This window comes from Schistocerca piceifrons, chromosome 4, assembly GCF_021461385.2.
Source record: "Schistocerca piceifrons isolate TAMUIC-IGC-003096 chromosome 4, iqSchPice1.1, whole genome shotgun sequence".
Taxonomy (NCBI): domain Eukaryota; kingdom Metazoa; phylum Arthropoda; class Insecta; order Orthoptera; family Acrididae; genus Schistocerca; species Schistocerca piceifrons.
The window spans coordinates 249,184,210-249,204,001 of record NC_060141.1 but is presented as its reverse complement, the minus strand read 5'-3'; the positions used below and the strand labels follow the sequence as shown (position 1 = coordinate 249,204,001).

The window sequence follows — 19,792 nt, the reverse complement described above, 5'->3', positions numbered from 1 at the left end:
CTATAGTGCTTCTCTGAAGTCTGTGGCCTACTTACTCAAATGTTCTAGCGAGTGTCACAAGTTACAAATCATAATTAATCACTCACTAATTACATCACGCTGTCTGCATCCTTTAAACATGATTCTTGTTCGCGGTAAATCAAATGTGTGTGTGTGTGTGTGTGTTGTATAATGGTTGGTGGAAGATACTCCTAAGTTTTATGTCAGCAAATTTGCTCATTTTCCTCGATTTCTGTTTGGGTTTTAGGATATTACCACTATGTAATTTACGTATTTCTCGTACTTTCATATCCCAGATTTGCCTTCTTCTTGTACGACGGTCTTTTTATTTACTGACGAGTTTTTACACAAGACTGAGTATTACAAGGGTACGTAATTTTATTCTGAATACAAATCCACACAAAACTAGGTAAATTAAAAACATTTTTCCGCTGTAACAACTTTCTTTTCAATATTCGAGTTTCAGAAACTATGCCCACTTACATTGCTACCAATCTCGACATGGAAATGTAACATCACCGCTTGGAAACGAAATTATACAAGCATTTCATCAATCGGTGATTTTTTTGAGGAATAACTCTGATCGTCTGTACAAGCACAGTTAAAATTTTTACACTAGCCCGTATTATACGGACAAGGAACACTCCTGCTTCTCCCATACCACTTGCCGATAGTCAAATGTCATTAATCGTCAGCTGTGATACGGGAGCATAGCGATGTCGATCTTTGGTGGGGGTTGTGTCAGTTCGATGATGCAGTTCATTGTTCTCAGAAATAAATGATATATATCGCCAGAATTTTGAAAAATGTTTTAGGTCATTCAGCGCTTAAAGTTTGACATTTTTGTGTGATATTTTTAATGAGGGTAAACGAGAGTTATTAATTTGCCATGATCGGCGAGTGACTTTCTAGATATCATAGAGGAACGCCAAGAGTTTCATCACAACAACCACGCAGTACTTTAGGTATGGATACTTAACGCGGGCCGCATTGTTTTGTAAAGGCATAGCCGTGAATATAGGGATATACCAAGTTTGTCAGTGGCATTTTCCGTGAAATTAAACCATGTAAAATATCTCTTAGCAATTACTATAATTTTCTCATTATTAACGCATTAAATTGCAGTGAAATGTTCATTCTTTCTTGCTGTAAAAGTTTTTAATACGCAGATTACACCTGTGTTTCATCATTGAAATTCTGTAAACTCACAGCTTCACATACTTCGTTTCTCAAGCACTGCAGTGTCTCAGGTTAGGAGTTTAAGATCTTCCTTTGGGAACCTATCCACTCCTTTTCCCTTTACCTCTGAGCAGAATTTACATACTGACCACTTCATTGCGACATTTATTTTATGAAAATGGTCTTGTCTTTGGCTTCCCATTTCTCTAGTTTCAACTTCTACATAGCTATGGCTTTTAGTTGTTAATACCAACCCAAGCGTGTAACATGCAAGAGTTGCGTTAGTGTATCGTATCCAAAGAATTATCTTCATAATTTCTAATGAGCCTGATTTAAAGTCCTTTATTGTTGCACTGAGACCAATATAGTGCTAGACAATTTTTGCTGTTGTACTCCCACAAATTCTGAAATCAAATGTGACTGGTATGTGCCTCACACACTTTGGCTTGCATACTAAACCTTGAAAATGCAGTTTGCTACCAAATGTGGACTCAAAACTTAAAATTAATTTCTTCAAAGTCTCTTGCATTGGATATTCTGAAATGAAACTGAACAACAGATTCCTGTTTACATTGATGCTTATTTTTTGCCCCCCCCCTCCCCACCCCCCCTGCTGTAGTGAGGTTTTCCTGAACAGATAAAAAAAAAATAGTAATAATAATATTGGTCCAAGCACACTCCCTGTGGCACACTGTCACCCCTGGCATCCCACATAACATTTCTTTCCCTGCTGTTATCCTCTGTAACCTGTGTGTGTGTGTGTGTGTGTGTGTGGTGTGTGTGTGTGTGTGTGTGTGTGTGTGTGTATGAATTCATATTCACAGCTTTTCCTGCTTGCTGGTAGGCAATTAACATGTACACATTATCATTATAAAGTTATAGTTCAGTACATATTACATATTAATATAACTATGAAATCAGTTTAAAATGATTTAAAGCAATTAGATTAGAGAATGTATGATGTACGATAATGTTTATGGTGCTCCAGAAACTCAGTTGGAACACAGTCAACAAAGTACTGCTTCAACATGTATAAATTTGGTATCTGTCTCATATAGGTTGGCATGTAGTTATATGGCATAGTACCAGTATGATATACTCCTCTATAAATATTTGTACTCCCTTTATTGACTTGTAGTGTTTGTTGCAGAACAGTCACAATAGCATAACTCACAGTAATGCTTAGACATTTTCTTCTTTTAAGATGCTTCCTTTTGTGAAGAGTAAAGCCTGGTTTGTGCAGAACGGTCCACCAGCCCACACTCCTCTCACCCATCCCCCCCCCCCCCCCCCAAAAAAAAAAATCTTTCCAAAATATGTCAGTTGTAGCTGGATCTGTCTCAGTCTCCACAAGAGATGGAATACTGTTATTTCCTTTTCTGTATGTTATTATGGAAGTGTATCATCTCTTTCTCATGTATTGTATGTTTCTGGATCCATCTGTCCCCTCACCAAATAATGTCCAACATGAAATGATATTATGATCCATCTAGTATTTATTTATCTATCTACACCAATTAGAAGTTCCCGTGTTATTTGTCTGAAGTATTTAAAGTTACCAACCCCTTCTCTATGGTCAGTTACAATATTTTGTTTTATATTTTCATTTTGATATTTTTTTATACTGGTTCTATCTTGCTCTTTACTTTTCTATTTATAACCATTATTTCTTTCCTTATTAATCAATTCCCTAAACTTTCTCCCCTCATCTGTTATTACATCAGTTTGTACCCAGCCACACAGATCTCTGTCTGAAATGAATTTTTTATATATATATATATATATATATATATATATATATATCGAGTTATTACAACAGCACATGTAAGGAATAATAGTTCAGCTTAGTAAAACTCTTTAATAGGGAATACTTAAGTTGGATGCAATCCATGTTCACATAAAAGACAATTTTTAGTGCTGTTACAGAACACAGTTGTAACTGTTTATTACTTTGAATAGTACTGAATGCAGTCAGATATAAAATTCATTTAACTATAAACTTTGGTACACAGTTCCGATTAATAATACTGGCTCGCTGCCAGGATCAGAACTGCGATGATACTGCTGTAAGACTTGCTATCAAAGAGTGGGATTATCAGTGGTGTTGTACAGAACCTCTTGATGTCATGTTTCATTTGTGGCTCCATCTGGTGGTGACTACCTTCAGCTTGTGGTTCCTTTGTGAGGTACCAACTTCTCTCTTCAGACGACACGTTCCTCCCTCCCAAACCTCCAAACCATTGTCGTGTAGTGCTGGGTCAAGTATGTGACGACAGCGGTTGGAGGGCTGGAGGGGGGGGGGTAGAGGAGATTGGATGTGGACATAAATGAGGAAATAGGGACTCTAGTGACAGCCATTGGTAGTTCCCTGTCTGCAGACCAGTATCCACCTTGCAAGCGAGTGGGAACACTAGCTAATAAACTGGCCACAGAGTGCTCCCCCCCACAATAAGGGATACAGACGCATGGTTGGGAGGACAACATGTGGAACTTTACGGGCTTCGTGATGACTGTCTGGAGGTGGCACTTTCACAGTCAATGGCTCAGACAGCTGGACCAGCATTGTATCAGTAGTACAATGTAGATTTCCATTGACACCACTCTATATGGCGTTGACCTCAACAGGCGGAAAGTTGGGGATGATTGCTTTTGTGGACTGTAGCGATATCTTGGGTCTTTGGGCAAAAATTCTGCACTAGAATGACTGATGAAAGAGGGCGGCAGCTTATTCTGGTGTGTAGGTGCAGCCCAAAGGAACGTAAAATGATGCAAGTTGAATGACCCACTACTCATGTGAAGACACCATGCTTCCAATGCTATTTCTTGTGAGAAACTTTGAAGAATTCTTTGTCCAGCAGTTGAAACTATGTTTGAGGCAGTGGAATGAATTGTTTGTGTGGTGACCGTAGAGGATGCAACAGGATACAATGACGACGACAGTGTAATAATTCTGCCAACCACAACCTGTCATGTAGCAAGGAGTGGTAGGAGGAAAGAAAAATCTTTAAGACTTGCTCCCTTGTGTGGGAGGAATGAAGTTTTGCTACGTGACTTTTGTTTGTCCAAACAAAACGTTCAGCTTCACCATTAGATCGAGGTGAAAAGGAGCAAAAGTTACAGGGTGCATGCTGTAATCATCACAACACCTGATGTGAACCAGGGTCGATTGTCTGAGACAAGGACCTTGGGAAGACTTAGCAACAAAAAATTGTGGACAAAGCTCATACAATACTAGCAGCAGTGATGGGTGTCATGGGATAATAAATGAAAATTCACTAAACATGTTTATAACCTATGACCATGTTTTCTAGAATGGAGCCATGAAATCACTGTGTCTGTGTTACTGCAGTCCGGACGGGTGTGGCTACTGAAAGAAACTTGCAGCAGAGTGGAATGATGCTGCATGCAATTAGTGTGATAAGAGCTCATTTGCTGAATTTGGGTGTCCATGCCCTGCCAAAGGCAATGTCAGATGAGTAACTACACAACATTGACCTTGGTGCAACAAAAATGAGACTTCCCACTGGAGGGAATGGGGAATCACAACCTGTACATCTTCATTATCTGTATATAGCAACAGAACACCTGAACACATGCACTTCGTGTGAAAATGCAAAAAGTAGCGGTACACCACTGGGTAGGGAATTTTTTTCAAACTGTGGCCACCACAAAACAGAAATAGGCTTCTGCGTCTGTGGGCTACCAGTCATGTCATAGGTGTCTTTATTGATTAGGGAAACACACTTGTGTCTGATTGAAATTTTATTGTGTTATTAGTGACTTTTGATGGGACAAAATGTTTGTTCTGACTGTGGACTACAGCAGAAGGTTTCTGCAAAGCACAATGTCCACTTGCTAAGAATTACACTATAGCTAAGCTCTAGATTGGTACTGTGACTGGCAGCATTGTAAACAGATCGTCTGGATATGACCTTGCTCACCATACTTCAAACACTGCTTTACGACGACGACAAGCTGTTCTATTATGATTAGAAAAACACTGAGTGCAATACTTCCTCACCTTGTTACAAAGTGCATTTTGTTTACAATGTGACTGAAAGTTTTTACTTTTAATGTGGGCACTGTTTTTATTCACCTTATTGACTGGAGACTGAGTGCTTAGTGCATAATGAACAAGAGAAATGGATGGAGCCTCAAAATAAATTAAGTTGAATCACAATACTTTGAGACCCCGCTATCGACAAAACTGTTTTCAGATCTGGATGTGCAATTTTAGGATAGCAGCATGCATGTGTGTACCTGACTCATTTTGTGTGATTGCATCACATAGTATAACATAACTCTAATTTTGTCTGCAAGAACACTTAAATCTGCAATGACTGTTCAGGGTGCTTCTCAAGATGAAAAAATTTAAACCTCAGCTCAGTGACATGAATCCATGTGTCTTACTGTGCGTAAATTTTCCAAAAGAGTTCCTCATGATCAGCATCTGGATGAGAGTCAGGAAACAACTTGAGACACAGCCAATAGATGTCAGCATCGACAAGGGCAGAAAGAATGCACTACTTGCTATACCTTTGATGCTGTATACAGTGAAGTGGGCTTGTATTGGGGCATGATATCCTGACCAGGCCTCTTCCTTGCAGTTAAACGACAAAACTTGGGTCTAGCAACTGCCTTTGGTGCTGCTTTTTGCAACATTATTCATCATCTAGTGAATATTGTGCAGCATTTGGTCAGTCTGTTATGCCTGAAACTGATCAACTTTGTTTAGTGAATTCATGTTGGGCTTAGACACCGTCAACACCTTATATTAGTAAAACTCTTTAATTGGGAATACTTGGATGAAATCCATGTCCACATGATTGACAGTTATTTTAATATTGTCGTAGAATGCAGTGACTGTTTATTACTTTGAATAGTACTGAATGACAGCTAAATGTCACATTCATTTAAGTATAAATTTTGGTATACAGTTCTGACTAATGATACTAGTTTGCTGCCTGGATCTGAACTGCGATGCTGCTGCTATCAGATTTGCTTATCAAAAAGTGGGGTGAGCTGTGCAACTCTCTGAGTTAAGTAGGTTTCTAGCAGAGGTGGCATGTGGAACATTGGAACCTCTTGAGGGTATGTCTTTGCTGATTTCTGTCATGGCTCTGTCTGACAGCGAATGTCTTTAGCTTGTGGTTCTGTTGTGAGGTACCAACTGCACTACGGGACCTCATGAAGTTGTATTGCCAATATCAAGCAATAATGATAATTCTATTGCTCCATTCTAACTGTCCTGAGTAAATTGATGTTACACATTTTTTTCTATTCTCTAATACAACTCATGCTGTCCCAAAAAAACTGTTCTTCCCTTATTGTTTGTGTCACCACTTTCTTAGTATCCACATGCCATACAACCATGTTTGCTACCTACTAACTTTTAGTGCCAGCCACACCATCTCTCTAACAGTTCGCTTCAGGCAGGTTTAGGTCCCCTGCTATAAATATTATCATGCGTGTGCACCCACCTGCCCGTACACAAGTGTGTGTGTGTGTGTGTGTGTGTGTGTGTGTGTGTGTGTGTGTGTGTGTGTGTGTCTACTTCCACCAGTTTCAGTAGATTTTCTGCATACATGTATCATACCAAACTTATAATTCCAACCATCCTGACTACTTAAATTTTGTTCTCCAGATGTCAACTTACTGACTTTCCTCTTTGAATTAGTCCTCCATACGTGCTTCTCAAGCAATTTCAGAAGGTTACCAAGACAATACAAGTCTCTTCTGTTGAGCTGGATTCCATCCTTACTGATGTCACTTCTTCTAATTCACAGATTTGTTACTGTGAATAGCATATTTAAGTCCCAATGCAAATGTCAAATTTGTGGTTTATAGCTTTATCAATCACTCATCCTCGTTCTGTCTCCTTATAATGTGACAGATACATCATTTAGTGTTCTTAAGTTTTTTGCAAATATCTAGTGTTCAGTTCCCTAATACCACCATCACCTTTTCTGGGGAGTGTCATTGTATCCAGCATGATCAATTCCAATTTTTGCTGGCTCTTAATCTTTAGGCAATATATTCCTCACATCTTACACCATGGTATTCTGACTAGAAGTCGCTGTCTTTGTTCATTTCTTTGTTTTCTTTTTTTTTCCCACCCATGATGCAAAATGTATTTACTGCTTTCTAATATATGTAAACCTAGTAGTGAATTGAGAATATTATCTATCGAGATGTACTGTGAGCGTGTTACGCTCGAATACCTCCAACTCCAAATAGTGTATTGAAAATGGCATTCATTGTTTCAAATAGTGCTACCTCGCCAATTTTGTGGAAAGTTTGTGTAGCCTGAGGTTTTGAGGCAGAATTATTTACTTTCAGCAAATCCAGAAGTATTGTGTTGTAACTAAATGGGTAATTGCAACTTTTATTTTATAGTAATTTCAATTGAGTTACCTTATGCAATATTTCTGGGGTTCTTGTATTGGCAAAATGCTTCAGTTGTTGCTCTAGCACTAAGATTCACTTTTTTGTGAGGATGAGGAAAATTAATATTTGTGATGGTTCTGATCAATCTGATATTCAGTCTTTACAGATATTTTTATGTGGGTCACTAAATGAAATTAGTTACATGGTTTCATAGTGCACTCTCTATTCAGTTCTCAGAAATATTTGAATGGTTATTCTTGTTTGATATAATCAACATGAAAGTTTACTTTGAAATAGGACAACTTCGTAGAAGGTCATTTCTTCTGCTTCTTGCACATGGAAGTAAAATAGGACATCAATAACACAATTATCTCAATTTATTTTTCCAGCTATAATTGTGTTGTAGATGTTATAAGGTAGACCCTTCAGGAATAGGGGAAAAAATCAAAAACATACTTGGAGAGAAGCAGGTAATAATTCTTGTTAACATACAGTAGAATTGTTTTTAAAATACTAGCAATGAATGCCATTCACAATAAGTTGAAAAGTTTCTACTTTGGAAAAAGACATTGCTTTCACATTTACACCATTCAGTTACTTGTCTTATGCTACTGCTTGCCTCACAGTCACATTATGTAAGTAGTGAATATACACTGATAATGCTCAGTGGCATGTCAGTAGGTATGCTGTAGGAATGGAGGTTTGTAGGAAGCAGTGTCATCTTTCATGTGACAGTAATGATTTGTGATCTGTAAATGTAGGTGTTTGTTAGGTTTGTGCACTCATCATATAGGTTATTACTGTGTGTAAGTGTAATTATGCAGTTTGTAACTAACAAGGTGTATAGTAGAGATTTATTTCAAATATATAATGCTTCCTTGCAAAGGATTTACAATACTTAGACTGTAAAATATGCATGTAGGCCTTCATAAACAAGCAACAGAAATTCATCCTTTCACTCGCATTATGATGTAGTTAACTTCTATAACGAGTGACTGTAAGAGGACTGAGTGCTGGAATTACACTGAAGTGCCAAAGAAACTGGTATAAGCCTGACTATTTAAATACAAAAGTATTTAAGCAGGCAGAATATGGTGGTGCGGTCAGCAACACCTTCATAAGACAAGATCGGTTACTGCTGCTACAGTGGCTGGTTATCAAGAGTTAAGTGAGTTTGAATGTGGTGTTAGTCGATGCACGAGTGATGCAACACAGCATCTCTGAGGTAGCGAAGAAGTGGGGATTTTCCCGTACAACCATTTCACAAGTGTACCATGAATATCAGGAATCAAATCATCTATATCACTGCGGCTGGATGAAGATCCTGCAGAACAGGACCAACGATGACATAAGAGAATTGTTTAACGTGACAGAAGTGTAACCCTTCCGCAAATTGCTGCAGATTTCAATGCTGGACCATCAACAAGTGTCAGTGTGCGAATCATTCAATGAAACGTCACCAATATGGGCTTTCGGAGCCGAAGGCCCTCTTTTTTACCCTTGATGACTTCACAACACAAAGCTTTATGCCTCGTCTGGGCCCATCAACACCAACATTGGTCTGTTGATGACTGGAAATATGTTTCATGATCGGACAAGTCTCATTTCAAATTGTATCGAGCGGTTGGATGTGTACAGCTATGGAGACAACCTCATGAATCAAGGGACCCTGAATGTCAGCAGGGGACTGTTCAAGCTGATGGAGCCTCAGTAATCATGTGGGGTGTGTGCAGTGGGAGTGATACAGAACTCCTGATATCTTTAGATAAAACTCTGACAGGTGACATGTACGTAAGCATCCTGTCTGATCACCTGCATCCATTCATGTCCATTGTGCATTCCGACAGACTTTGCAATTCCAGCAGGACAATGTGACACCTCACATATCCAGAATTTGGCTGTCTTTTCTTACATCGATTGGCACTGATGTGTAGTCGTTTTTTAACTGCTTTATCTTTGTGTTCCATAGTTTTGACTTGTGCGCGTATGACCCCAGTCAGTTTTGCACCCTAACACAAAACAAATATGTCCAGAATTGCTACAGAGTGGCTCCAGGAAAACTCTCCTGAGTTTAAACATTTCCCCTGCCCACCAGACTTGTCAGACATGAATGTTATTGAGCAGTGTGCTGTTCAGAAGAGGTCTCTACCCCCTCATACTCTTATGGATTTATGGACAGCCCTGCAGGATTCATGGTGTCAGTTCCCTCCAGCACTACTTCAGACATTTGTTGAGTCCTTGTTATGGCACTTCTGCTTTCTCGTGGGGGCCGTACACAATATTAGGCTGGTGTATCAGTTTTCGTGGCTCTTCAGTGTAGTAATTTATTGGTCCAATGCTTACTTCACAGTGATACAGGATTTCTCAACTTCATACAAGGGAAACACTTGTTACATACATATACAAATGTATGATGAGAAGAGGACAGGACATGTGGTCAACGTGGCCCTATTGAATGATCCACCCTGACATTTGCCTGAAGTGATTAATAGGAAAGCTACAAAATCCTAAATCTGGATGGTCAGACTGAGCATGAGCCTCCATCCTTTTGAAGTGTATCCATCATCACAGGAAATGCACTACATTATTTGCTATCTTATTAGGTTATACCTAACACACAGTTCTCTTGCGTTTGTGTTTACTTGAAACAGGCTAGTTTAATTACATAAAAAAGTTCACTGTTTGTTTAGACTCTCATGTTTTTCAATACCTGCGACAACTATACACTCGCAGGTGACTTTAAAAACATAGCCATGCTGCCAGGCCTTTGTTACATCTCCAGGGTCCATTTTGTTCATCTAAAATTCTTGAGGCAACATCTCTTGATGAGTAAGATGTTGTACTTAGAAAAATATTGTGACATTAATGGTATGTACTAGCAATCATTTTTTTTTTTAAAAAAATAGTAATGTCTTACTCTGAGTTCTCAGTATAATCTTTAATTGTGTATTATGTAACATTTAAGAGAGACATTTCAATTGCCATTTAAATACATGTATTTTAGTTATAAACATGATCAGGACAGTTACAGTCGAATGTAAATTTTTTAGGACTAAAATAAAGCACTCGCCAAATAATAGATGTTTTGAGCCATTGACAGGAACACACAGAAGAATGAAATCTAGGGTCTAATAGATTTTCTGTTGCCCTAATCCCATGACACACACAAAAAAAAAAAAAAAATGAAAACTTGGCCTTACAGATTTTCTATTACTCTACTCCCATCTTTGATTTGTATCTACATCTACTCACCTACTTGTCAAGCCACCGTATGATGTATGAGTGAGGGTGCCATATACCATGCTAATAATTTCCTTTCCTATTCCACTCACAAATGGAGTGAGGAGAAACCAACTGTCTATATACCAAGCCATCCTTCTGAATCTGCTTAGTGTTTCCATCTCTTGGTCTCCCTCTAAGATTTTTACCCTCCACACTTCCATTCAGTACTAAATTGGTGATCCCTTGATGCCTCAGAACGTGTCATACCAACTGATCCCTCTTCCTAGTCAAGTTGTGCCACAAATACCTCTTTTCCCAAATTCTATTCAGTACCTCCTCGTTAGTTACGTGATCTATCCATCTAATCTTCAGCATTCTTCTGTAGCACCATGTTTCGAAAACTTCTATTCCCTTCCTGTTTAAACTATTTATCATCCATGTTTCACTTCCATACATAGCTACACTCCATACAAATACTTTCAGAAACGATTTCCTTACACTTAAATCTATACCCAATGTTAACAAATTTCTCTTCTTCATACGCTTTCCTTGCCATTGCCAGTCTTCATTTTATATCCGTTCTACTTCAACCATCATCAGTTATTTTGCTCCCCAAATAGCAAAGCTCATCTACTACTTTAAGTGTCTCGTTTCCTAGTGTAATTCCCTCAGGATCACCTGATTTAATTCGTCTACATCCCATTATCCTCGTTTTGCTTTTGTTGATGTTCATCTTACATCCTCCTTTCAAGACACTGTCCATCCCGTTCAGCTGCTCTTCCAGGTCCTTTGCTGTCTCTTGACAGAATTACAATGTTGTTGGCAAATCTCAAAGTTTTTATTTCTTCTCTGTGGATTTTAATTCTTACTCCAAATTTTTCATTTGTTTTCTTTACTACTTGCTCAAGATTGAATAACATCGGGGATAGGGTACAACTGTCTCACTCCCTTCCCAACCACTGCTTCCCTTTCATGCCCCTCGAATCTTATAACTACCATCTGGTTTCTGTACAAGTTGTAAATAGCCATTCGCTCCCTGTATTTTACACCTGCCACGTTCAGAGTTTGAAAAGAGTATTCCAGTCAACATTGTCAATAGTTTTCTCTAAGTCTACAAATGCTAAAAACGTAGGTTTGCATTTCTTGAACCTATCTTTTAAGGTAAGTGGTAGGGTCAGTACTGCCTCGCATGTTCCACCATTTCTACAGAATCCAAACTGATCTTCCCTGAGGTCGGCTTCTACCAGTTTTTCCATTTGTCTGTAAAGAATCCACGTTAGTATTTTGGAACTGTGATTTATTAAACTGATAGTTTGGTAATTTTCACACCTGTCAACACCTGCTTTCTTTGGGATTGGAATTATTATATTCTTCTTGAAGTCTGAGGATATTTCGCATGTCTCATATACCTTCTTCACCAATGAAAGAGTTTTGTCATGGCTGGCTCTCCTAAGGGTATCAGTAGTACAAATGGAATAATGTCTACTCCCAGGGCCTCGTTTTGACTTAGGTCTTTCAGTGCTCTGTTAATTTTTCCTGCCGTATCACATCTCCCATTTCATCTTCATCCACATTCTCTTCGATTCCCGTAATATTTCCCCCAAGTACATCACCCTTGTAGAGACCCTGTGTATACTCCTTCCACCTTTCTACTTTCCCTTCTTTGCATAGGATTGGTTTTTCCATCTGAGCTCTTGATATTCATACACCTGATTCTGTTGTCTCCGAATATCTCTCTAATTTTCCTGTAGGCAGTATCTGTCTTACCCTTAGTGATATATGCTTCTACTTCCTTACAATTGTCCTCGTGCCATCCCTGCTTAGCCATTTTGCACTTCCTGTCGCTCGTTTTTGTGACGTTTGTATTCCTTTTACCTGCTTCATTTACTAATTTTTGTTTTTTCTCCTTTCATCAATTAAATTCGATCTCTCTTCTCTTACCCAACGATTTCTACTAGCCCTTGTCTTTTTACCTACTTGATCCTCTGCTGCCTACACTATTTCATCTCTCAAACCTACCCATTCTTCTTTCATTGTATTTCTTTCCCCTGCTCTTGTCTGTCGTTCCCTAATGCTCTCTCTGAAACTCTCTACAACCTCTGGTTCTTTCATTTTATCCAGGTCCCATCTCCTTAAATTCCTATCATTTCGCAGTTTCTTTAGTTTTAAACTACAGTTCATAACCAATAAATTGTGCTCAAAGTCGACATCTGCCCCTGGAAATGTCTTACAATTTAAAACCTGGTTCCTAAATCTCTGCCTTACCATTATACACTCCTGGAAATTGAAATAAGAACACTGTGAATTCATTGTCCCAGGAAGGGGAAACTTTATTGACACATTCCTGGGGTCAGATACATCACATGATCACACTGACAGAACCACAGGCACATAGACACAGGCAACAGAGCATGCACAATGTCAGCACTAGTACAGTGTATATCCACCTTTCGCAGCAATGCAGGCTGCTATTCTCCCATGGAGACGATCGTAGAGATGCTGGATGTAGTCCTGTGGAACAGCTTGCCATGCCATTTCCACCTGGCGCCTCAGTTGGACCAGCGTTCGTGCTGGACGTGCAGACCGCGTGAGACGACGCTTCATCCAGTCCCAAACATGCTCAATGGGGGACAGATCCGGAGATCTTGCTGGCCAGGGTAGTTGACTTACACCTTCTAGAGCACGTTGGGTGGCACGGGATACATGCGGACGTGCATTGTCCTGTTGGAACAGCAAGTTCCCTTGCCGGTCTAGGAATGGTAGAACGATGGGTTCGATGACGGTTTGGATGTACCGTGAACTATTCAGTGTCCCCTCGACGATCACCAGTGGTGTAAGACCAGTGTAGGAGATCGCTCCCCACACCATAATGCCGGGTGTTGGCCCTGTGTGCCTCGGTCGTATGCAGTCCTGATTGTGGCGCTCACCTGCACGGCGCCAAACACGCATACGACCATCATTGGCACCAAGGCAGAAGCGACTCTCATCGCTGAAGACGACACGTCTCCATTCGTCCCTCCATTCACGCCTGTCGCGACACCACTGGAGGCGGGCTGCACGATGTTGGGGCGTGAGCGGAAGACGGCCTAACGGTGTGCGGGACCGAAGCCCAGCTTCATGGAGACGGTTGCGAATGGTCCTCGCCGATACCCCAGGAGCAACAGTGTTCCTAATTTGCTGGGAAGTGGCGGTGCGGTCCCCTACGGCACTGCGTAGGATCCTACGGTCTTGGCGTGCATCCGTGCGTCGCTGTGGTCCGGTCCCAGGTCGACGGGCACGTGCACCTTCCGCCGACCACTGGCGACAACATCGATGTACTGTGGAGACCTCACGCCCCACGTGTTGAGCAATTCGGCGGTACGTCCACCTGGCCTCCTGCATGCCCACTATACGCCCTTGCTCAAAGTCCGTCAACTACACATACGTTTCACGTCCACGCTGTCGCGGCATGCTACCAGTGTTAAAGACTGCGATGGAGCTCCGTATGCCACGGCAAACTGGCTGACACTGACGGCGGCGGTGCACAAATGCTGCACAGCTAGCGCCATTAGACGGCCAACACCGCGGTTCCTGGTGTGTCCGCTGTGCCGTGCGTGTGATCATTGCTTGTACAGCCCTCTCGCAGTGTCCGGAGCAAGTATGGTTGGTCTGACACACCGGTGTCAATGTGTTCTTTTTTCCATTTCCAGGAGTGTATAAATCTATCTGAGACCTTCCAGTGTCTCTAGGCCTCTTCAACATATACAACCTTCTTTCATGAATCTTAATCCAAGTGTTAGCTATGCTTAAGTTGTGCTTTGTGCAAAAATTCTACCAGGTGGTTTCCTCTTTCATTCGTTACCCCCAGTCCATATTCACCTAATACTTTTTCTTCTCTTCGTTTTCCTACTATTGAATTCCAGTCCCCCATGACTATTAAATAATTTCTTGTATTGCATCGCACATTCTTCAATCGCTTCATCTGCGGAACTAGTTGGCATAAAAACTTGTGCTACTGGGTAGGTGTGGGCTTTGTGTCCATCTTGGCTTCAGTAATGCAATCAGTATGCTGTTCATAGTATCTTGCCCGGTTCCTACGTTTTTACTCATTATTAGACCTACTCCTGCATTACCCATATTTGATTTTGTATTTATAACCCTGTATTCACCTATTCCTCCTGCAACTGAACTTCAGTAATTCCCAATATATCTAACTTTAACCTACCCATTTCCCTTTTTAAATTTTCTAACCTACCTGCCCAATTAAGGGATCTGACACTCCACTCTCCGATCCGTAGAACACCAGTTTGGTCTCTCCTGATATATTCATCTGTTAGAGCCCTAATTTCTCTTATCATGTTGTCATGGTTCTTATAAGAAATGTTTGTTGGTGGCAGTAGAATAGTTCTGCACTCAGCTGCAAAAGCTGATTCCCTAAAATTTCTCAACATCTTTTGTGAAAAGAAAATCACCTTACCTCCAGGGGCCTGCATTTGTGTTCCTGAAGCATCTACGTAACACTAGAGTGTTGATTGAACCTACTACTAGTGAATCTAGCCCACAAACACATTTTTCAAGCATGGATCACAATGGGTCACACAAGTGTTCTGTACATTGTCTCATCTACAGATGAACCACATTTTTCCTAAAATTCTCCCAATATATTGAAGTTCGCCATTCCCCTTCCCTACTACCATCCTTACATGTTTGCTACATTTCATATCACTTTGCAACATTACGCTTGAATGTTTTATCAGTGCGATTGTCAAGTTGCACACTACTAATACTGTATTCAAACACTCCAATATTATTTTTCCTAACCATCTGCATTAACTCAAATTATTCTACATTTAGAACAAGGTAGTATGTTTCTTGTTTATGATGTCCCACAATAGTTGACTTTTATTTTATTTTTTTCCTTTTCATCATTTAATGATTTTTTTCAGGTGATACTCTCCGGTATATCTTTTATAAACATGATGATAAATTAGAAACACTGTGTTAAAGAACTGAAATATTTGAGAGACTAAAATAACTTGCAAATATCTGCAGTTATCCGTTTGATTTCCTTAGCACTGCTGCTGAATGACCATCTTTGGAAATATCTTGTCAAAAATTTATTTGTACAGTGTGCCAAATTTAAAGAATTTTGCAAGTACATTGTTTTCTGTGTACCCTTCATCACAGGTTTAGTTTGACAGTTCTCCCAAAAAATATGTATTTTGGGCTTAGAGGAGATTCTTTTCACAAGCTTGCAGTTTTGTGGAATTTTTAAACCTGCCTAAAGCTTTGTCATCTGGCTGTAATGGTCAGAGAGGTGAAGATCTTTTATACATACACTGCTGATATCTGCAGATACACAGCATAACACTCGTGCTGTGTTTTTGGTTACTCCCATAGCAATATTTACCATTGATGCCATGCCAAAAGTATTAAAAATGTGTAGGAAGTTGTTACTAGCTTCATTCCTAACACTTGTGTTAATGTTCATATCTCCCTCTGTGACTTCTCCTTGTTCTCTCCACAACATTCTCACTGTAAAAACGTTTACTACACCCCTCACTTTCCTACATCTCCCAGGATTTCCCCTCATTGTCAAATCACAGCAAAAGAATTGGTACACTAGACCTTACATCATTTTAATAAAGGCCTTTTTCATTGCTCTGTTTGTGGAAAAGGATAATGCAAAAGGACACCTAACTTTCTGCAGGGAAAATTTTCATGTTTGCGAATGTTGTTGATTTTTTATACATATGTTATAACAATGTTTGGTGCCTAATTTCTCATTATGGACGTGTGTGTAAATATCTGGATCTTTAAGCTGGAAAAATATCATCTCCACACAGAAACAATGGGCATTTATTGTATTAGGAACTCTATTCTTAACTGTTCTAATGTGGGTCTGAAAGTGTAAATTTTTACAGATAATGTGTTCAATGTGACTAAATCAAGTGTGGATCCTGAAGCTATGTCTCCTTAGTGTTCTCATATTATTTGCACACTATTCTTATTGCTTGATTTATTTTATTTTATTTATTTATTTTTTGTGTGCAAATTCTTCATTTCTGCTGTATTACTGCAGAAGAGTATACCATGAAAGAATACAAAATGGCAGTGTGAAAAGTATGCAAGCAATTTGGTCTGTAGGTGAGAGTATAAAATAAAGAGTAATTAGTGTCTCAGTTTTATAACATTGTGTACTGCAACTGACATGGTAGGAGCATCACAGCTAGCCTTACACAAATAAAAATCAGTTTTTTAAATGAGCAGCCTTGAAGAGAGCTGCTGACCTTGCCAAAATGTTGCTTGTAGCAGAGCTGCAAGACTGGTCAAGCAACTTACTGTTGGAGATCTCCTGCATAAATTGGCATTATTTCTCCCAACTGATTGATTGTGAATGTAGCCAGCTTTTAAATATTAACTAATGTTGTCAAGGGTAGTAAACCTACTTTGATTTTAGCTAATTTATTTGCTGTTTTCACCTTTTTCAAATTTTTGGAGCAAAGATCTTGTGAAACTTGTATGTTAACAATATATTTCGCAGGATTTTTAGCTAATTTTATCTTCTTTTTGCGTTGTTTCTGGAACAAAGGGAAAGGACTTCACTGTCTGCAGTTGTAAGACCAATGTGTCACCATAAATAAGTATTTTATGTTAAAGATAAATATATCAAATCTTAGTAGGCACAAAGCGAGTAGTCTCATTATTGCTGTGCTAATTACCTAGCAAGCTGTTGCAGTTTGCACTTACATGCTGGTAGAAATGTCTCTTTGTAATATTTAATCTACTATACTCAAATCTCTATGTACTTCTAAGTTAACATTGCATAAAAATGTCTTGTTGTTCATACTAAAAATGTTTTTACTTGCCATTCAGGGCTCAAAACCTCCACAGTTAATTAATATATGAGCAGTGAATAATGACAAATGCATTAGCGTTTGTTGTTTGATAATGCCTTTTATGCAAGACGTTATATTCCTCAATGAGCTAATGGTTAAACATTTAAAGCTTCTTGCATGTTCATTCCTCTTGAGGACTCATTTTTGCCTGACGCTACTACCAAACATGAGTTGTCTAACGTCTTTATAAATGTGATCCGCTATGAAAGAAATTAATGCTGCTGCCTAAAAAATGGTGAACTAATGTGGTATTTCATGGCTTGCAATTATGTTTGTGTTGTTGTACAACAAATTGTTTTAAGGTTTTCTCCATATCTAATTTATTTCATCATTTGCAAAATTAATATTTTATGTTGTAGCTTATTTGACCCATTACATCTTGCTCTTTTCTTAAATCATTATCATATTGCATTACATACTATTCCTGCAAATCTTCTATAGTCGCATTTGACTATCTAGTCTATGGCAAGCAAAAATACACCAGACAGCTCCTCTATAAGATGCAACAACATTCCCTATCTACTGATTAATTGTGTGGAATGTAGCTCCCTCTGTAACTCGTGCAAATGTGAAGACTGTGGGTAGAGCAGGCTAAGTTAACAGTGTTTATTTACATCTGATGATATTTAAACATATTTGGTACTGCTGCCTTAAAAAACTCAGTAGAGTGGATGTGAGGAGATGACACTGCTGCCTTAAAAAACTCAGTAGAGTGGATGCAAGGAGATGAAATGTGGAGGAGGATAGATAGTGGGAGGGGCTGGTTGTTGACGGCTGGAAAGGAGAGGCCCTAGTGCACAGGATAGGGCTGTGGCACTAGTGACTGCACCACAGCAGAGGCAAGGGGAGTTTCGTGTGACACACTGACACAGAGCAGTGGCCTCAGAGGGAGGGATACAACAGAGGAGGGTGAATGTGTAACATACATGAACACAGGGGTGGAGATGAGTGTGGAATGGGCTACTAGAGATTGTGGTAAGGAGGATTTTGAGATATATTGTAAGGACAATTTTTGTTTATGTAGTTGAAAGAGGCTGGCATTGGATTGGCAGCAGGGGAAGGGGGGGGGGGGGGGCAGGATTGAGATGTCAGGGTTGTGTAGAAACCATTGAAGTGTAGTTGGGGTGAGAGGCTAAGGTAGAATTGAGCACACACAAAAGCGTGGTAGGACCTTTACTTAAATATGTCCTCCACCAGTGACAAATAATATCACATCGAGATTTGAATCACTCCCATACACACATAAGCATGTCCTTCTGTCATTGATGTTAAGGTAGTACAGATCCAGTGCAACTCTTCTAGGTTTCTTTGGTAGTGTTGGTGCATAAATGTTGTCCTTAATGAAAACCTCCAGGAAGAAGTCACTGGGTGTCAAATCCAGAAACTATGGAGGCCAGATGAGATCTGCTAGTCATCAGCTGTTTGATGACCATTCCAATGACTTGGTAGAGTTTCGTTCAGTTATTCACGCACTTGGCGACTCCAGTGAGGGGGTGCCTCATCTTGTTGTAAAATGTTGTTCTCATTCAGGCTCAGAAACAACCAATTTTGAACATAGTAAGATACTGCTGATCGTTTAGTGTTTGCATCATAGAGAAACTGACCATAAAGAGATGAGTGGGATACCACAAAAACACATTGACTTTGGCTGAATCTTGTTTAGTTTTTGCATGTTGGTTTTGTAGGCTCCATATTTGAACATTCTGTTTGTTTACTTTCCTACTAATCAGGGAAGTCACTTCACTGAAGATGATGCGTTGTGGGGAAGTATCGTCATTGTCATTAGCACTCTGAAGCTCATCAGGAAATGTCACATGTTTGTGTTTGTCGTCATTATGCAGAGCCTATAACAGCTGTAATTTGTGTGGCTTCATAGCCAACTGACATCTCAAAACATGCAGAATTGTTGGTGTAGTCAGTTGTAACTCTCAACTGGCATGATGAGATGACTTTGTAAGACAGTGTAGGAAAGCAGTTTGAATTCATGTGACAATTATCGTCAGAAACATTAGGGCAGCAAGGACTTGTTCCTTTAAATGCACATCTTGTGAATACAAATTGTTGATGCTATCTCTGAATATTCCATCCATTCAGAGGATTTGTTTGATATCTCAATCTTGAACCTC

At 39.6% G+C, this 19,792-nt stretch overlaps 1 protein-coding gene across 4 annotated transcripts in view; it reads left to right on the top strand.

The window, feature by feature from the left end:
* Positions 1–720: 720 nt before the first annotated feature.
* LOC124794778 (transmembrane and coiled-coil domains protein 2-like) overlaps positions 721–19,792 on the top strand; it is a 189,678-nt gene continuing 170,606 nt past the window's right edge. For all 4 annotated transcript variants that reach the window (XM_047258412.1, XM_047258414.1, XM_047258413.1 and 1 more), the window contains exon 1: positions 721–965. The gene's annotated coding sequence lies outside the window, so the exon portion shown is untranslated. The remainder of the gene's footprint in view (positions 966–19,792) is intronic.